Below are 10,850 nucleotides of genomic sequence, written 5' to 3'. Positions count from 1 at the left end.
TAGTTTCTTCTGTTACTATTAACACAACCGGTCATTGCAAAGACGAGACTTGTCTTCAGTAAACGTAGCTTACGTAGCACAGATAATCCCTCCAGATAAATTCCAGGTGGTAAAAGGAGGCCTAAAAAAAGTATCGTGCAATTGCGTAAGATAGTCCATAATTTTTTCTATGTAGCGTACTACATTGATGCATATTGCCTAAAAGGGCCACCCATAATTTTACTGAAACAAGTAGATTCGTGCATAAGATCATAGAGATTTTGTTTTACATGTTCTCATACAGGTTGCAATAAGTTTAGTTATCAGCCATAATTTTTTATTGGAAGTTATAAATTATTCTTGGAGTGACTTACTGAATGTTGTACTCTTGATGGTCATGAAGATTGTTGTTTAAGCCTTTGAAAATGGTGCACAAAGTATTTTGTGCGTGTATGTGGTAAGTGCGCTGAACAAATCAAATCGGAAAATAATTTTCTAATTTTGAGTTGGTTTGTCTTGATGTGGTGGTTTACCAGTATGGCCCAATTGATTACTGGCAAACGTCATGAAATGTGACCAGTTAACCATCATGCAACACTTTAATTCAATAGCAAATATTGCGGAAGAAAGAAAGAAGTAATTTAGTGTTAAACGTCCTATCGACTGCAAGACCATAAGAGACGAAGCAGAATCTACAGCACTCAAATGTGGGAAAGGAAATAGATAGTGGCATTTCAAGGGAAAGGTCACAGCATTTGCATTGATCAGTTTAGGAAAAAAAAGGAAAATGTAAACCAGGATGGTTGGGTGGACATTTGAGCCATTGGGCCTTAACTTGATAAAATGAAAATGTTTGGTCCTTAGAAAAAAATGTACAATCAGAGGCTAATGAGTCCTCAGAATGTAACAATATGCATCTGGTGTGACAAAGGTCTTTTGTGCTAAGAAATTGTTCCCAGGGATATGTCCATAGTAGTTAGCATCCGTTGTATTCGTGGTTGTCTGCAAATAATTTCATTGTGTCATTTGAAATAGTAATATGTGCTCATCAAACCAAAGGAGAAAAGTAATTTTTATATTTATCGCCTCTACGTGTCTTTTCAACAATGATGGGTGGTGTTGATTTCAACTGTCACACAAAACTTTTCAAGCCATCATTTCAAGTTAAGATATGTCACTCGTAGCAACTGGCAAAAAGGAATTCGATAATAAACATTTTCTTGTGTGCAGTCAACAACGATGATGCATGCAGGCATGCAGCATGCAGGCTTAGATTTCCACTCCACACAGAAGTTTCCATTAAGTTATTTCCGTTTCAGACATATGCAAATCTCGCTACAGCTAGTCTAAGCAGATGTTTAATGTGTATTTGTGGTTAGAAAACAATGATAGGTGCTGGATTCAAATCCCAGTGAAGGTACAAAATACTTTCTCAACATTTCAGATTCGCATCTAGCTATATTTGGATATGTAATGTATTATTGCCCTTAGTTAACAATCCTATTACTTGCTGGGTTTGAATCATCTAACACAAAACTTTATGCTATGTCATTTCAACATTTGCACACACATGCTTACATGTGGCCAAAATGATATTTAAGATCTTTCATACTTACTTAAGAGACAATAGTTGCTTAATTGTAATACAAATGTCTTAGTCATGTAATTTAAAGTTGAAACTTAAGTTTCTGGAATGTCATTTATTGCAATAAACTTGAGTTTACAAGTGTTGTAGACTGTCACCTGATTATACCAGGTTTCGTGATATTTACATTATCGTAACATTAGTCTGATTGTGGACTCAGTATTACAGATCAATTTCTTCAAGTAGTGTCTCGTAGTAACCATTTTGTAGAGTGAAATGCCCGTACTGAAAAGAGATCGGAGGGACTGTAAGACTGTAACATTATGTGGGTGCATACAACTTAGGTGGAGTGGAATTCAGGTCGTTGGTATAGATTTGATGGTGATAATACCTGAGCTGACCTCTCCAGTAATTCTGTAATTGAGTTTTTGCAAATGTATGTACCTTCTGGCTGCACTTTGTTTTGAACTACATGTTGTATCGTGTTTGGCGACTGCCGTGGGAAGCTCGGGTGGTGCAGCTGATAGTTACTAGCTTACTGGTCATTCATTTGTATTGACGGGAGTCCTGTCCCCATATGTGGCACATGTCGTCCATATAGTTGCCAGTGTGTGGATGGTCCCTCAGCAGTGCTGGCCATAGGGAGGCACCCCCACATCCCCACGAGGAAACACCAGCCAGCTCACACCCTGCCTCTCTCTGTATGTGCAGCGCACCAGTCGTTACGGAGCTGAGTACCACAACCAGAACCACCACCACCTCCGCCGCTGCCGCCACCTCTGCCAGCGCACTTCGCCAGACACCTGCTGCTGCGCAGCCCACGACTACTCAACCTGATAAGGCCACTGTCTCTCAAATGCGGTGAGTTCCCTCAACACACACACACACACACACACACACACACACACACACACACACACAACATTGTAAGGTAGATCAGAAATAAATACTCAAATGCATCAGAACATACATTCATGGGTGGTATCCTCAGGAATAGATCATAGTATCATGGGAGAGAGGTTAATTAAGAATAGGTTGGTAGAGAAAATAGCTATTGTCAACAGTTCAGTGACTTATTCTCATCAAGATCAGCAAACCAATGCCAGCAATAATTCATGCAATGTCATCCACATAAAATTTAGTGGCAGGTAGAGTATGAGTGCACTGAATGTTTAACACAATGTCAAATGAGATAATTGTATGTTACTCTAGATGTATTGGAATGATCTAGCAGAGGTCACACATACACACATTTATGAGACCATTTTTGGTTCTCGTCAGGAATGAGGCAGGAAAAACAACCCAATAATTTGCTATAAAGTTTCTGTTAGTAACAAAAATTACACTCTGCAAGCACCAGCCAGAAGCAAACGTCAGCAGAGCCTTAGCTTGTCAGGGAGTGGTCCACCTTGGTTGCCCCACTGCTGTAACAGCCAGTCCCTGTAACCACAGACATGCGAAACAGAAACTCTGCCTCCTGTTGACAATGTGTCTATCTGTGTGAGCAACAGATTTACAGTGCCATGAGCACCCAGAATCCACTGTCATTTGTGGCATGCATTCCTCTGTCTTTCCCTTCAGTTTTTAACCTCAACAACTACCTCTAGTGCCACGGCAGTTATTCCCTGATGCCTTCAAATATAACTTACTATGCTGACCCTCGTACTTGTCACAGTTTTCCACATATCACAATATCCTCACCTGTTCTGCAGAGACGTTCCACAGTTCTGTTATGAGTTCACCTAGTTTAAACATCCTTGTATAGCACCAAATTTGGAATGCTTAGATTCCCCTCTTGTTTTTTTCCATAATCCACGATTAATTTTTATGCAGTACTGTGCTCCAAACATACATTAAGGGACATCCAATACAAATTAAGGCCTATCCTTGGTATTAGTAACTTTGTTTTACAAGGAATCTCCTGCTTTCCCATGCAACATTACTCCTTGTGACAACCACGCTCTGTCCCTCAGTGTAAATTAGCTTCATGTGTAATAGTCACTACAAGCAGTCTACTGCGTGGTCCTTAATTCCGATGTAAACATTGCCACCAATGTTATTTCTGCTACTCAGCAATACTTTCCTCTTTCTTCCATTCATTAATCCTGATTTAGTGTTCATTCAACTATTTCTTACATTCATCAACTCTGGTGATTCATTCAGACTTTCAGTGAACACAGAAATATCACCAGTGAATTTTATTAAACAAAATCGTTTTCACCTTCAGTTTTAATTAAATTCCTGGAAGTTTCTTCAATTCCACCAATGATTCTTCAGTGTTCATCTGAACATTTGTGGAGACTACCTGCATCTTTATCTTTAATCATCTTTGATTCAGAGTACCAATTCTTGTTGATTATTGCTCATATTCTATGTTATCTGCTGTACCATATACGTACCTTTTAGAGAAAAAAAAAATTCACTGTTTCATGCTGTCAAATGTCAGGTAAAGATCTACAAATCCAATAAATATCTCTTGATTTTTCTCACACATTCCTGCCACTATAAGGTTGAAGGTCAAGTTGTCCTCCCTGGATCCATTACTCCAAATTTAGCATCCTCAAACAGATCATAAGCTTTGTCTTCCATTCTTCTGGATATTGTTATTTTTGTCAGTAAGTTGGATTCATGAGCTGTTTGGCTCATTGTGCGTAAGCTATCACACTTACCAGCGCTTGGTCACTTCTGTAGTGTTTGGATGTCTTTTTCTGGCTGTCTGTTGTTATGAATTGTCTCTCATCGATTATATAGACGAACTTGAAAATTCGTTTGATCGCCATTCAATATCAGATTATCTAGAGCCTCATAGAAGTTAAAATTCACATTCCATTCCTGTGTACTTCAGTATCCTATTTATTTACACACTGAATTCACGTAACAACTCTCTTAAAATTTACTTCACTCATTGTCATAACTAAATTGTGATCTGACTGTACATCTGGTCCTGGGTACACCTTAAAATCCAATATCTGATTCTATAATGTGTGTCTGGTTGTGATGTACTCCAGCTGGAAATGTCTTTACCAACTAAAGCTCTGCCTCCCTCCTTAAGAGCTGAAAATGCCAAGATACCGAAGCAGCCATACAAATGTACTAGCAGCAAGTCAGCCATCATGTGGTGGAATGGTGCAGGAAGGCTCCTCCAAAGGGAGTGCTTGTAATGGTAACACCGACCACCATAAATGGCAGTCAGTGATTACATTAAACCTCTATGAGGAATTTTTGAGAAAGTTGTGACCGTGAGATAACCTAATGGGAACAGAACAAACAATCTGTTTGACTGGGATTCACTTCCAAAACACTCCAGCAGAGTATAACTAACACTAAACAGGTGGGTGAGGAACAGATTTTCCCCAGCACAAAAACAAGTTTAATATTACGTATTAATATGTCGCCAGCCTAATTAGGAATTTTTGTCAAACAATGTAATAAAGCTCAAGGCAGTGCTAGGGCTAACCTAACTTTGCTTAACATCTACTAAACTCTTACTTGACATCTGTTCGCACTAGAACACAGTAACCTAACCTTGCAGATAAATGTAGTACTAACTTGGAAGTGAAGACGATGTACCTTGAATGAACTAGATGCAGCAGTTAATACAACTGGTCACCAACACACATGATACTAATAGCATTACTGAACAGCGCAGAGCATGAAATGATTCTGATTTAAATCGGGGTTTATTATGATCATACTCTATAACATCATTGCTTAGTAGAGTTTCTCTATGCCATTACATGAACCAGCTTGCATTAAAATAGCAAACACAGTAAATATTTCTTTCTTGAGCTCAGTTTGAAGCAATTAAACAGAAAGCAAATCTAACTACAGTGGCTCTGGAGGGACCTTTGCTTTGCTTCATTAACCAACTGGCCTAGCACATGAGGGCTATTAAACTTTAATGGTTTGATGAACCATGCTCATTAACAAAACTACTCAAGTGTGTATGGGAAATTGTGAGTATTGTCATGAATAATTATTCATTAAGTGAAGCACAACAAACTATAACTCTTCAAATAACAAGTGTGCTTTGAAAAGCAGTCTTTTAACCTTCTCAAAATATGGTTGACTGTGCAAATGCCAAAACAATTTTAAATTCAAGTTCAAACACCTACTCATAAAATGAACAGTGATAGAGCTTTGTAATTCTGATCAAAGTGCATAATTAATAATCTTTTTTACTTCTATTCAATATTATTATTCTTTTAACTAACAACTTTACTATTTACTGGTACTTTTTTAAGTAAGGCAAATTATTTAAGAAAATGATTGCAGATAGATTGAAAACCACACTGGCAGTGTAGTATTTCTCAAACTATAAAACTGAACTTTAAACACAACTCCACACATCAGAAAGTAATCACAACTATTTCTGAATAGTCTTTTCATGATAAATTAGCACACTCGGAATTAAATTCACTAGGATAGGATTCCTGGTGAGGTTTGTGATTTGGGATAATCACAGGTGCAAGATAGAGGTTTTAGCAATACCACGATTATTATTAAAATCAACCAAATTTCACAAATACCTGGTCCATTTACAGAGTGCCAAATATAAACATTTTGGTGGAAGGCTGGTGGCACTGGTGGCGTGATTTGCAGTGGCTGTTAACATGACGGCGATGTAGTCATGGCAGTACTGTTGGCCTCGCTCTGTTATAGGTCTTCTGAATTATATTTTTGCAGGGCCAAAAACCGTGCCATTATACATGGTATCACCAAATGCAGAATCAAAGGTGCATAAGCAACGCTCTTAGCTCCTCTGCCTCAAAACTGCAAGAATGAGCCACAATGTTCTGCTACTGCTAGCGAGATATTAACCACAGCACTGCTCAAGCCAGACTCCTTAGCCGTCACAAGGGACAAGTTGCCGCGTGCCTGAACGACACCTTTTCCATTCTGCCAGGCTACTTCTGTAGCTGCAGGGATTCCCCACATTTTTTACATTCAACCCTGCATTCCCTAACTATGGACCAAGTCATTTACAGTGCATTACATAATAATCATTCCAGTAGTTATTTACATTAACAAGCTTAATTTAAACTTTGTTCCAAAAGTTCACATAACTGAAATATGTATACGTTATCAAAGAATTTCCATGACAGATAAAAGAATCTACATACGACAGATACAGCACTCTACATAATCGACATGATCATCGGTTCAGTAATGAAATAAAATTTCTGGTATAGGAAAGGTTGATGGTGAGCTTCTAATTGTCGGACTATGTTATTTAACTGAACTCAACAGAAGCTAAGAGGGTCTTTTCATAGTTGTTTAGTGTTTGGCTGATCAGTGACTCGAACACAGAGCTTAATCATATGAAGCTAGAGTCATTTTAACAGACCATCAAACTTTCAGTCCAGTGCCATTGTTTTGTTGTTAGCGGAGGTTGCTCCTCACTGGATGAGCGTTTCCTTTTCCTGGAGGTTAATTACAGCCTTTACAAAACATTCTTTTCCTTGTTTACCAATAATCAACTTTCACTAGTGGCCTTACCTACCTAATGTGTACTTTCGACTTGATTTTGTAATCGATGAAATAAAATCACATAATTGTCAGCTGCCTTACTGGAATTATTGTAGCCTATGGAAATTTTTGCAGGAAATGTTTCTCCCACCTGAGCAGCTGTCATCTTCTAAGAGTTTAGGTTGCACCAACACTAGATCATAGAACAAAACTCGGTGACAAGTATCAATCAAACTTCCAGAACGTTCTCCTGGTACCTTTGTTGTATTAATAGCTGCAGTAGTGTGGTATTGTGTCAAGGAAAGTTAATTATTTTCTATTTCTTTATTTTTGTGCTAAGGCATATAATTTTACTGAGAGAAGAGATGCATTTGATTTATAAGGAAGTCAATCATACGCAGTTGCTGTTCTGAGAATGGGTCCATTGTTATTCTCGAAGTGGATTCCTTTTGTTATAATTTCTGAAGAAATTTATTTTTTACTTTGAGGTGGTACTAAGCAGCTTTGTTTATCCAATATAATGTTTTTTTGAAGAGGTCATTCATTATTGTAGTTTCTTCTGTTACTATTAACACAACCGGTCATTGCAAAGACGAGACTTGTCTTCAGTAAACGTAGCTTACGTAGCGCAGATAATCCCTCCAGATAAATTCCAGGTGGTAAAAGGAGGCCTAAAAAAAGTATCGTGCAATTGCGTAAGATAGTCCATAATTTTTTCTATGTAGCGTACTACATTGATGCATATTGCCTAAAAGGGCCACCCATAATTTTACTGAAACAAGTAGATTCATGCATAAGATCATAGAGATTTTGTTTTACATGTTCTCATACAGGTTGCAATAAGTTTAGTTATCAGCCATAATTTTTTATTGGAAGTTATAAATTATTCTTGGAGTGACTTACTGAATGTTGTACTCTTGACGGTCATGAAGATTGTTGTTTAAGCCTTTGAAAATGGTGCACAAAGTATTTTGTGCGTGTATGTGGTAAGTGCGCTGAACAAATCAAATCGGAAAATAATTTTCTAATTTTGAGTTGGTTTGTCTTGATGTGGTGGTTTACCAGTATGGCCCAATTGATTACTGGCAAACGTCATGAAATGTGACCAGTTAACCATCATGCAACACTTTAATTCAATAGCAAATATTGCGGAAGAAAGAAAGAAGTAATTTAGTGTTAAACGTCCTATCGACTGCAAGACCATAAGAGACGAAGCAGAATCTACAGCACTCAAATGTGGGAAAGGAAATAGATAGTGGCATTTCAAGGGAAAGGCCACAGCATTTGCATTGATCAGTTTAGGAAAAAAAAGGAAAATGTAAACCAGGATGGTTGGGTGGACATTTGAGCCATTGGGCCTTAACTTGATAAAATGAAAATGTTTGGTCCTTAGAAAAAAATGTACAATCAGAGGCTAATGAGTCCTCAGAATGTAACAATATGCATCTGGTGTGACAAAGGTCTTTTGTGCTAAGAAATTGTTCCCAGGGATATGTCCATAGTAGTTAGCATCCGTTGTATTCGTGGTTGTCTGCAAATAATTTCATTGTGTCATTTGAAATAGTAATATGTGCTCATCAAACCAAAGGAGAAAAGTAATTTTTATATTTATCGCCTCTACGTGTCTTTTCAACAATGATGGGTGGTGTTGATTTCAACTGTCACACAAAACTTTTCAAGCCATCATTTCAAGTTAAGATATGTCACTCGTAGCAACTGGCAAAAAGGAATTCGATAATAAACATTTTCTTGTGTGCAGTCAACAACGATGATGCATGCAGGCATGCAGCATGCAGGCTTAGATTTCCACTCCACACAGAAGTTTCCATTAAGTTATTTCCGTTTCAGACATATGCAAATCTCGCTACAGCTAGTCTAAGCAGATGTTTAATGTGTATTTGTGGTTAGAAAACAATGATAGGTGCTGGATTCAAATCCCAGTGAAGGTACAAAATACTTTCTCAACATTTCAGATTCGCATCTAGCTATATTTGGATATGTAATGTATTATTGCCCTTAGTTAACAATCCTATTACTTGCTGGGTTTGAATCATCTAACACAAAACTTTATGCTATGTCATTTCAACATTTGCACACACATGCTTACATGTGGCCAAAATGATATTTAAGATCTTTCATACTTACTTAAGAGACAATAGTTGCTTAATTGTAATACAAATGTCTTAGTCATGTAATTTAAAGTTGAGACTTAAGTTTCTGGAATGTCATTTATTGCAATAAACTTGAGTTTACAAGTGTTGTAGACTGTCACCTGATTATACCAGGTTTCGTGATATTTACATTATCGTGACATTAGTCTGATTGTGGACTCAGTATTACAGATCAATTTCTTCAAGTAGTGTCTCGTAGTAACCATTTTGTAGAGTGAAATGCCCGTACTGAAAAGAGATCGGAGGGACTGTAAGACTGTAACATTATGTGGGTGCATACAACTTAGGTGGAGTGGAATTCAGGCCGTTGGTATAGATTTGATGGTGATAATACCTGAGCTGACCTCTCCAGTAATTCTGTAATTGAGTTTTTGCAAATGTATGTACCTTCTGGCTGCACTTTGTTTTGAACTACTTGTTGTATCGCGTTCGACGACTGCCGTGGGAAGCTCGGGTGGTGCAGCTGATAGTTACTAGCTTACTGGTCATTCATTTGTATTGACGGGAGCCCTGTCCCCATATGTGGCACATGTCGTCCATATAGTTGCCAGTGTGTGGATGGTCCCTCAGCAGTGCTGGCCATAGGGAGGCACCCCCACATCCCCACGAGGAAACACCAGCCAGCTCACACCCTGCCTCTCTCTGTATGTGCAGCGCACCAGTCGTTACGGAGCTGAGTACCACAACCAGAACCACCACCACCTCCGCCGCTGCCGCCACCTCTGCCAGCGCACTTCGCCAGACACCTGCTGCTGCGCAGCCCACGACTACTCAACCTGATAAGGCCACTGTCTCTCAAATGCGGTGAGTTCCCTCAACACACACACACACACACACACACACACACACACACACACACACACACACACACAACATTGTAAGGTAGATCAGAAATAAATACTCAAAAGCATCAGAACATACATTCATGGGTGGTATCCTCAGGACTAGATCATAGTATCATGGGAGAGAGGTTAATTAAGAATAGGTTGGTGGAGAAAATAGCTATTGTCAACATTTCAGTGACTTGTTCTCATCAAGATCAGCAAACCAATGCCAGCAATAATTCATGCAATGTCATCCACAGAAAATTTAGTGGCAGGTAGAGTATGAGTGCACTGAATGTTTAACACTATGTCAAATGAGATAATTGTGTGTTACTCTAGATGTAATGGAATGATCTAGCAGAGGTCACACATACACACATTTATGAAACCATTTTTGGTTCTCGTCAGGAATGAGGCAGGAAAAACAACCCAATAATTTGCTATAAAGTTTCTGTTAGTAACAAAAATTACACTCTGCAAGCACCAGCCAGAAGCAAACGTCAGCAGAGCCTTAGCTTGTCAGGGAGTGGTCCACCTTGGTTGCCCCACTGCTGTAACAGCCAGTCCCTGTAACCACAGACATGCGAAACAGAAACTCTGCCTCCTGTTGACAGTGTGTCTATCTGTGTGAGCAACAGATTTACAGTGCCATGAGCACCCAGAATCCACTGTCATTTGTGGTATGCATTCCTCTGTCTTTCCCTTCAGTTTTTAACCTCAACAACTACCTCTAGTGCCACAGCAGTTATTCCCTGATGCCTTCAAATATAACTTACTATGCTGACCCTCGTACTTGTCACAGTTTTCCACATATCACAATAT

The sequence above is a fragment of the Schistocerca cancellata genome, chromosome 11, assembly GCF_023864275.1.
Source record: "Schistocerca cancellata isolate TAMUIC-IGC-003103 chromosome 11, iqSchCanc2.1, whole genome shotgun sequence".
Taxonomy (NCBI): domain Eukaryota; kingdom Metazoa; phylum Arthropoda; class Insecta; order Orthoptera; family Acrididae; genus Schistocerca; species Schistocerca cancellata.
The sequence above is the reverse complement of the archived record's forward strand: the minus strand, read 5'-3'. Positions refer to the sequence as shown.